Genomic DNA, 11089 nt, shown 5'->3' on the forward strand with positions numbered 1-11089 from the left:
TCCACCACCACTTGCCACCCCACCCACCCCCACTACTGTCACCAACACCACCACCACTGCCATCACCATTGCTGCCATTGCCACCACTCCCACCACCAGTCACCACCACCACCACCGCCACCACCACCACCGCCACCACCACCACAGCCACCACCACCACAGCCACCACCACCACCACCACCAACACCACCACCACCACCACCACCACCATAATCATCTCTGTTTCTTGCTATTACTTCCATCACTGCTACAACCATCACTACCGTCTCACCACAACCACTCACTGCTTCTTGGTATCATCTCCATCACCACAATCACAACTAACACAGCCACAACCTCAGCAGTATTTGAACTCAGAATGTAAAGACAGATGAAATACTGCTAAGCATTTCGCCCGGCGTTCGAACGTTTCTGCCAGCGTGCCACCTTTATATACATAAATATCAACGGAGGCACAAGCACTTTCGCACACATGTATATACATGACAGGAACTTCTGCCACCCAAATTCAATCACAAAGCTTCAGTCAGCCTGAGGCTTTAGTAGAAGACTTGCCCAAAGTGCCACACAGTGGGACTGAACTTGATACCATGTGACTGAGATGCAAGCTTGCTAACCACACAGCCTTGCCTGCACCTACAGTCATGCCTATGCATGAATGTATGTGTGTATACATACATACATACATGCATACATTGAGTACACTTTGCCTGAATGAAAAATGGCGTGGTCATGAGTGGGATGACTTGTATCACACACACTTAAGGCGGCGAGCTGGCAGAAACGTTAGCACGCCGGGCGAAATGCTTAGCGGTATTTCGTCTGCCGCTACGTTCTGAGTTCAAATTCCGCCGAGGTCGACTTTGCCTTTCATCCTTTCGGGGTCGATTAAATAAGTACCAGTTACGCACTGGGGTCGGTATAATCGACTTAATCTGTTTGTTTGTCCTTGTTTGTCCCCTCTGTGTGTAGCCCCTTGTGGGTAGTAAAGAAATAACACACTTGTTGGATAATGGATAGCCTGAAAATAAGCATCAATAATAAGAACTACTACAACAATAGCATTAACAAGTGAAATATACTGAAGAAAATCAAATTTAAAAAAAATCATTTCAGAAATTACTGTTGTTCATTTTTATTTATTGAAAAAAATTGAATAATAAGTGAAAAGAAAAAAATACACCAAAGGAATGAATAAATAACAAAGATGGCTTTCTTATGCCCCTTAGCAGGCAGGTTGTATAAGGTCTACAGGATCTGTATTAGTTTGATTTGGAGCTCAATTTTATGACATTTCTCCAGTGCATGGCATCAGTTCTTCTTTCTGCTGCAATACAGAGCCATGTCGAGGTGTTCCCCATGGAGACACGAGTTGCACCTGTTCTAGAGGCGATATTGTTGCTTTGCGCATGCAACTGAATGCACAACCTGAAATAGTGAGCAAGACTGCTGTGAACAAGATAAAAAAGCCAAAAATGTGTAAGCCTCCAAATTTTGGGAACCCAGTCTCATCATAGAAAGGGACAACAGTTATTGCAATACCAGGGATCAATAAGGGCAAGCCGAATATAATGAGACATGGACCCATAATAGTTCCCAGTTTCTGAAAAGTTGTTACGCCCTTCCGTCCATTTGGCATTTTGAAAGGGCTAGCTTAAAACTTCAACAGTTGATAAAACAGTAGGGAGAGAAAAAAGAATTATTTCCCTTATTTTGGTCTTTACTATTATTATTATTATTTTTATCAAGGTCTTTTTTATTAATACATTTAACTGTTTTGTGTTTCTTGTTTGTGTTGTTAAATTCCTTCCTTGTTTTCTGTTTTTAGAATTGCTGTTTTGGATGAGAAACAACCTTGAAGGATATTTCACAGTGGTTTTCTGCTATTGTACCAGTCCAACTGATAACTACCAACAACAGGCCAGTGGAACCTGGTCAATAGGTGCCCAGGGGCTGAGTCGAGCATTGTCTGATGTTGGGTAACTATTTCCTGTTGTTCGAATCCGATAACACTTCATGAAAAGACTGTGTTAACTTCCGTAGGATTTCTCATCGTCCTTTTTCTTTTTCTTTGCAAAACAGGTGAAAATAATAATAATACTAATAATAATATTTTGCTTTATGGTAATATAGCAAATAAGAGGTATAATGATGGGAAGAAGTCAATGATGATGATGGTAGTAGTAGTAGTAAGAGTAGTAGTAGCAGCAGCAGCAGAAGTAGTAGTAGTAGTAGTAGTAGTAGTAGTAGTAGTAGTAACAGTAGCAGCAGCAGCAGCAGCTGAAGTTGTAGCAGCAGTTGGTCTGGAAGCTTTGGCTTTGATGAGGTTGAATGTTGCTCCAAGCTCAGTTATGTAGGGCTGCCCCAAAAGTAACCTGAAGGATAAAGAAAAAAAAAAAAATCTTAAATTATAGAAATTCTGACAAAATTATTTTATGGTAGTTAAAGTTTTGGATAAACTGTGGGTAAACTGCGCAGGAATTGGAGGATGGGCTGAAAAACATACGCAAACAGTAGGCACAGTGTGACTTCTGAAGATAAACATATGCAAAATACAGGTAGAATGCAGATAAGGTTTAAGTGAAATATAGTTTAAATATGTATTTCAGTTAACAGAGATGTGGGTAAAATGTGGGTTATATAAAATGTACGTAGAGAGAGAGAGGTGTAGTGTGGGCAACACTAGCGTAGCTAGAGTGTGTGCCGCCTGGGACAGTCCTTCCTTTTGCTTGCCCTCGACCCTACCATAAACACATATTACTTACAGCAATAACCTACAACAGGATGAAAAGTGTCACCCCTTTAAAAGTGCTGCCTCTCTAAAAGTGCCATCCAGGGCAGACCGTGCCCCTCACCAGCTATGCTAGTGGTGAACAATTCCACAATGCCACACAAATGGCAGTTGCTCTAGGTGTAAAGTTTTGGGGGCCCAAAATTTCAGATGGGAAAAAAATAAAGTAGTTATAATAAATAAAATACCAAAAAAACAAAACAAAACAATAACATGTCCTCTTTCTCCTCCTCCTCCTCCTCCTACTACTACTACTACTACAGAAAATACTTGCCTTGCCCCAAGTGCTAGCAACCTTTGTTACCCTACTGTGGGTACATTAAGGTTTTCAAAGTTAACCGAAGCAGCAAAAAAGAAAATGAAATGAAAATAATATTGACAAAAAAATTGCTTTCCAACCATATGGTTCTGAGTTCATTCCCACTGTGTGGCACCTTGGGCAAGTATCTTCTACTGTGAGTGGGATTTGGTAGACAGAAACTGAAAGACGCTCAGGTCATTAGAGTCTGATGAGTTGTCTATAAAGCTAAGCGCTTTATGGATGTGAAACCATTGGCCACTCTATGACTGGACATATATTTTAACTTCACCTAAATACATTATTGCTCTAACCTTTAGAATGTGCTTCTTCTTCAAATATGAAATGATAATGTGTGTGTGTGTGCGTGTGTGTGTGTGTGCGTGTGTGTGTGTGTGCATGTGTATCTTTATGTCTGTGTTTGTCTCCCACTACCGCTTGACAATTGGTGTTGATATGTTTACTTCTCTGTAACTTAGCAGTTTGGCAAAAGACACCAATAGAATAAATACCTGGCTTTAAAAAAAAAAAAAGTAAACTACTGGGGTCGAATCATTCAACTACAAATTCCTCAAGGTGATGCCCCAGCATGGCCACAGTCTAATGACTGAAACAAGTAAAAAAGAAAAGAAAAATGAATAACAAGCCTACAAGGAGGTTTGTATGTGATTGCTCACTCTACTAGAAATAGCAGCCAAATCTCAATTAAATAACAAACAGGGATCTATTTTAAAACGGGGGCCACATTTTTCATTAATGTTTTACGTAGTGTTTTTGGTACGGAAAGACTTTCAAACTTCGTATACTTATCTATTTTGTGTTATAGAACAGAAAAATATTTTTGTATTCGAATTTATTTCATGTAAAAAATTGTCTTATTTCGATAATTTCAACCAATCACTGACAAGTATTCAGTTGTTTACATTTACTCCTTTGGCTGATTAAGCGATGTAAAGTGTATTTAATCTCCATACCTTCATTTTATTTGCTTTTTTCATTTTAAATTTGCTTTAACCCTAACCCTAACCCTAGGGTTAGGGTTAGGGTTAGGGTTAGGGTTAGGGTTAATTGTTTCAGAATCGTTTGTTTATGTAGTCGGCACTTAATGTATATCGGCTGAATGGACGTCAGTGATTGGTTGAAATTACAGAAATAAGACAACTTTAACATGGAATAACTTATGGATTTCTTTTTTTTAAAAGAAGACTAAGAGAAAAAGATGTTTTATATGACACATTCTACCAGTGTTCCAAGTTTCAAAGTGTTTCGTTAATGAAAAATGTGGCCCCCGTTTTAAAAAAGATCCACAAAGAGAATAGTACGGTGTTGTGTAATGTGGTGTGAATTAAGAAGTATGATGAAGTGTAATGAGGCATGGTGTTGTATTGTGCGAGGTATAGTGAGATGTACAATGTATTTGCTCAGTCCATGGAATCTTTCTAATACGTTATGTTTTAAGCAATTGTTGTTATTGATGGTATGTTGCAGTGTAATGGGGTAGAGAGAGAGGGGGGGGAGAATCAGGTTAGAGAAATAGTAAAATACAGAGCACTGAAATACATGGTGGATTGTAGATCTATCCAACCCACAAAAAACAAAGAAAACATAGAACAGACACAAAGTGAAACATTATATAGTTGATAATAGCAACTATACAGTGCCGGTGATGGTGGTGGTGATGATGAGGATGATGGTGGTGGTGGTGGTGGTGGTGTTGGTGGTAGTGATTAATATTATCATTAGCATCATCAATATCATCATCATGATATGATCAACATCATCATCAGTATCAACATCAACATCAACACCATGACTATCAAGATCTCCCTCATCACCACCCTTGCCACCACCACCACCACCACCACGTCATCATCATCGTCGTCGCCATCATCATCATCATCATCACTACCACCATCATCATCGTGTTTCTGCCTTCGGTGTAATAATTGATCTGTTATCTCTGTGAAGTCTTCCATTATCACAACATGTACAATGTTACAGAGTTTGGTTGGTGAGTAGTCTGATGACAGCAATACTATCATACACCACTACCACTTTTACTACCATCACCATCACCACCACCACCCCTACTGCCACCCCGTGTTGCCACCACCACCGCCGCTGCTGCCACCACCAACACCACTCTCAGCATAATAATATAGATGTTTGTACATAATGTGTGCCATTGATTACAGATAGTTCTTGTACTGCACACAATCAATTCAGTAGCACAGTACTGCAGTTAAATGGGGGTAGGATGGGGCAAGGGGAGGGAAATGGTTCAATACCATGCTGATGGTTTAACTTTTATTGCTTGTTTATACATGTGTGTGTGTGTGATATACACATTTATATATATATATATATACATATATATATATATGTGCGTGTGTGTATACATACATGTATATATATATATATATATATATATATATATATATATATTATATCTATGTTGTGTAGGTGTGTGGGTGTGCATATGTGTGAATAGATACATACACACACACACACACACATGTCTCTTTCTCTCTCTCTCTCTCTATATATATATATTTTTATATATATATATATATATACATATATACACACACACTCACAAACATACACACAGACATATATATATATATACACACATACATACTCATGCACACACACACACACTCACATGTGTATAGACACGTATGCATATACATACACAGAGCCTAGAACAAAATGCCTTTTAGAATTTGTTTCAGAATTCTAAAAAGCATTTTGTCCTGTGCTCAAATCCCTCCAAGGTCAACTTTGCTTATCATCAGCCCACAGCAGTTGATTGGCAGAACTGGTAGAGCATCAGATGGAATGTATCATGTTAATTGTTCTGGTTCTGTGCATTCTGAATTCTCAGGTCACAGACTTAATTCTGTAACCCAGTTTAAGAATGCCACCTGGCACCTTGGGAAGCTTTACTGGAAATCACTCTGTTGCAAGCATTAGATCAAGTCTCTGGTTTGAGGATAGCCTCCTCTTTTCCTCCCACTAGTCTTGGAAGCTCTGGAAAAATTGGGTGATGGGTACTGTGCTTAGCTCTCTGGTTAAGTGATAAAAAGAAGAAAACACACTGTTGTGATCATTGTTGTTGTTGTCATCGTTGTCATCATCATCCTCATCATCATCAATATTGTTATCATTATCAATATCGTTATTATCATTATTGTCATTATCATAATTGTCATCAGAATCATCATCCTCCTCATCACTACATCCTGTTTCTCCGCTTTTTTCTTACCATCATTTAGGTTTACTTCCTAATATTTCCATTGGTCGGGCAGGCCTTCTGTGGTCCTTTGTCATTCTCTCCTCTGAGGGTTGGTCACAAGAGGTTCAGTTTCCTGCAGTCAGCCCTCTCCAGCTCTTCTGGTCTTTCTCTTCTACAGATTCCTTCCATATAACTTACTTGGTTCTTCTCTTCCCAACAAGCAACCTCTATATGAATCACATTTGTAACCACTGTTTCTCCTCTCTTGCACATGACATCATAACTTTTCTTAAACCCAATTTTCTGCACTTCAGTGACCATCTCTGATGTTTCAATCACTTACACTGCTTTCATGTCTTTAATCATCCTTTTGGCTATATAGCTATTAATCATGTCCTGGGTATGACTTTAAACTGCATTTGTTAATGAGCCCTGGATTATAAGTTCCAGGGTTTTGAAGAGTGTGGAACAACTATTGTCCCAAGGTCTACTCTAACCCAGAGTAGTAGCATCTGTCGGGATCCCAACTATGGGTATATTAACATATTACGGCTTGCTGACCTATGCATGTGAAAACTGGATCCAGTGCACTCTGTGGAAGAAACCATCATGGCCTAACAGAAGAGAAGGTAGCTGCAGCAACACATAGTGGAGTACAGTGAACAAGATGAGACAAATCAGACATCTTGGTCATCCACTACATCCACCGCCATCCCTAATTATCTTGACCTGGTTTTGCTACTGCATTGAAGATGGTCATGGATTGGAAAGTGTGGTTGATGGTGTGCAACACTTCCTCATTTTAACCTTTAGTATTCAGATTTCTCTGTCAAATGTAATATTTATTTACATTGATTTGAATTATGTGTTATCTTGTAGCTTTGAGATTTCAATGATGTGATTGTTTATCTTTAAAATAACATTGTAGGGTAAGTGTGAGAGGCCAGATTTGGCCGGTTTGAAGATAAAACAAGTAGATTATTTTGGCAGGATATAGCTGATTTAAATGCTAAAGGGTTAAACAAAGTCATCACACAAGTCATCAGTCATCCTTAAGGAGGAATAAATGGTCTTCGTCACTCTGATGGATGTACTTTTTAATGACAATGGCTAATCCATCTGTTGAGTCCACTTGAACAAGTTGTTTTGTCTCTCCCATGTAGTCTTTTCAGTCTGTAACCCTTTATGGTAACATTTCCATGCCTTTTCTTTCTTGGCATTAGTATGGACAAGTGTGCTGGTATCATTTCATGCACACATTTCCCCAGAGGGATCTTGATGCATGCTGACCTTGCAATCTGTAACACATGATACCTCTGATCCTTTCATTACAGAACATTGGTCAATTTCTTAATTTGTAATTTCTTTCCTTGCTGTGTATGTGAACCTGACACCTACGTTTATTCTAATGACCTGATATTTTCACTTGCTTCTCTCTTTCTCTCATACCTATCATGGTTCTCTCCCTCTTTCTTTCTCTCTCTCTCTCTCTCTGTTGAACTATTCCACCATGTGTTATACACATGACACATACACATGACACATACACATGCACACACTCACAGCCACAAGTACAAATACACATACAAACATACATACATACATACATACATACATACATACATATGCACACATACATACAAACATACATATATACACACGCATACATGCATGCATGCACAGATGCACATGCACGCACCCACATAGATAGATAGACAGATAAATAAATAGATAGATAGGTAGATAGATAGATAGATAGATAGATAGATAGATAGATAGATAGATAGATAGATAGATAGATAGATAGATAGATAGATTGATAGATAAATAGATAAATTTAGAACAAAGAAGAGAAAGTGTAATGTTGATTGTCAGTTGCTCAGCAGATGTTACCATAGAGCTAAAGATCAATGATACAAAAAATGCCTATGCTGAACTGTTTATAAATTTTCAGGTACTTCACTTCGGCTTTGACTTTAAATTTATACCCATAATTATTGGGGCACTTGGATATGTAGCCTCAGTGCCAATCTTGAAAAATTAGGGTTCTTGAAATCAGAAAAGAGAAAGCTAATTAGAAGACTACAGAAACAGGCCATGATTGGAACTGTCAAAATATGTAAAACTTTCTGAAAGTTTAGCATGTAAGATATAAATACATATACACTTGTCTAGGCATACAACTACATATATGAGTACACATACGTAAAAGAAAACATACAGATCTGCACATATACCGACACCTAATACTCGCATATATGCATGCAAACATGCACAGCTGCCCTGTCCATGTTGTTGAAATTCCAGGTTCTAGGTTAGAAACTAGCTCTAGAAATAAAAATACCTGTTGCCAACATTCATCTGTTTTCAAGCAAGATAATATTTTCTGCCACTCGAGAGATGTTTTCACAAAGGATTACAAACAAATGTCACTGCTTGTATGATGATGTAGTCTGTCTATAATTTGTGTGTAATATCATGATAAAAACATACCCCCCACTGTCACACACACATGTGTGCGTGCATACACATGCATGCAATGGGCTTCTTTTTAATCCATCTTCTATGCTGGCAGAGATTCGATGGTTCAACAGGCTTTGATGAGTCAGAAGACTGCACTGTGCTCCAGTATCTGCTTTGATATGGTTCCTTTGGCTGGATGCTCTCCTTAATGCCAATTACTTACAGAGTGAAGTGGGTGCTTTTTTGCAGTACCAGCACTAGTGTGGTTGCCATGTAACTTGCAAGACTAAAAAGCCCCTCAACTGATTGAGGCTAAATAGAGATGGGGAGTGGCTGTATGCTAAGGGTTGAAAGGCTGAAGTATGTTAGAGGAACTGGTTTCTTGCTGTGGAGAAGATACATGGCTATCCTGTATTAAATGATAATAATGACAATAATAAACAATATGTAGCGGGTAACAAGACTTTCAGACCACCCTGTAGTTAAGTAACTTGGTGCATAACCACAAAATCTAGGGTCTGATGCCCCTGTATGGCATTTTCAGCATATGTAATTTTCCATAGCTTTGAATCTAAGTCAACCCATATCTTGTGAATGAAGATGGGTATATGGAAACTGTATGGAAGCCTTTCAGGCTGATTGTATCTGTAATTGTTATGGGTACATATGTCGGATCTTTTTTAAAACGGGGGCCACATTTTTCATTTATGTTTTACGTAGTGTTTTTGGTACCGAAAGACTTTCAAATTTCGTATACTTATCTATTTTGTGTTATAGAACAGAAAAATATTTTTGTATTCGAATTTATTTCATGTAAAAAATTGTATTATTTCGATAATTTCAACCAATCACTGACAAGTATTCAGTTGTTTACATTTACTCCTTTGGCTGATTAAGCGATGTAAAGTGTATTTAATTTCCATAGCTTCGTTTTGCTTTTTTCTTTTTAAATTTGCTGTTTTACCCTAACCCTAACCCTAACCCTATCACCGATAGAATTGTTTCAGAATCGTTTGTTTATGTAGTCGGCACTTAATGTATATCGACTGAATGGACGTCAGTGATTGGTTGAAATTACAGAAATACGACAACTTTAACATGGAATAAGTTAGGGATTTCTTTTTTTTTAAAGAAGACTAAGAGTAAAAGATGTTTTATATGACACATTCTACCAGTGTTCCAAGTTTCAAAGTGTTTCGTTAATGAAAAATGTGGCCCCCGTTTTAAAAAAGATCCCATATGTCTGTGGAATACTCAGCCATTCTCAATTTAATTCAGGAATAAATAATTCAGTTGATTGAATAACTGAATCTGTATTGTTGAACAACGGAGAACCACCACCATTGACCACACACACACACACACACACACACACACATCCATACAAACACATATAACATACATACAGACATACACGTACATACATACAAACATACACACACGTATGTATGGTCATGGTAGTTGACCATGATTCAATGATGAGGATTCAGTTGTTTAATCAACTGAACAACCGACTTCTGTGTTAATGTGCAATATATATATATATAGTAGTTGAAATTTACAGAAATATAATATATATTTATATATATATATATATATATATATATATATATATATATACAGGCCACCCTGCTTAACCAGTAGGGTGGCATCATTTGAAAGCTATAACAATGCGAAGAAGCACATTGTGACCAGAAGTGTATAATAACATCCGAGTCTAGTTCATACAGTAATATATATATATATATATATGGTTGTGATGTTATATTTGCAATTCTTTATTATCTCAAAATTAACACTATCAAATATAATATAAAGAAAGAAACATGCAATACATTACATAGAATAATGTTTATTATTTGGTTTAGTTCTAACTACATTACATTCTGTTAATCAAGGTTCCATGCCTGGAAACAATTTTTGAGATAGACGTGGCTTCATAGAGGTAATTCAGACATGGTTGGTTGATTTACTGCTAATAGGACATTTACTTGCTGACTTCTAGTTGATTACATTTAAGATGGTCGTTAATGATCTTCTCAGTGTGATGGCAATCTGGCTGCTATTCAGAGTCGATGGAAGTGATTTTGGTGGCTATGGTGATGGGATTGTTGGTGATGAAGATGTTAATGATGTTAAAGGGAGAATGATATTGTTATTGTGCTTGTTGTTGTTGTTATTGATGTTTAGCTTCAGATTGAGTTGGTTTCTCACTTCTTTTATTGTTACATATATATATATATATATATATATATATATATACCATTGTGTCTCAATTAATTTTGAAAATAATGAAGAA

General features: G+C 37.5%; 1 long non-coding RNA gene across 2 annotated transcripts in view; it reads right to left on the bottom strand.

The window, feature by feature from the left end:
- Positions 1 to 1123: 1123 nt before the first annotated feature.
- LOC128247819 (uncharacterized) overlaps positions 1124 to 11089 on the bottom strand; it is a 52998-nt gene continuing 43032 nt past the window's right edge. For both annotated transcript variants that reach the window (XR_008264141.2, XR_008264140.2), the window contains exon 2: positions 1124 to 2375. This is a non-coding gene — a long non-coding RNA (uncharacterized LOC128247819). The remainder of the gene's footprint in view (positions 2376 to 11089) is intronic.

This window comes from Octopus bimaculoides, chromosome 5 (assembly GCF_046866305.1).
Source record: "Octopus bimaculoides isolate indiv1 chromosome 5, ASM4686630v1, whole genome shotgun sequence".
NCBI classification, from domain to species: Eukaryota; Metazoa; Mollusca; class Cephalopoda; order Octopoda; family Octopodidae; genus Octopus; species Octopus bimaculoides.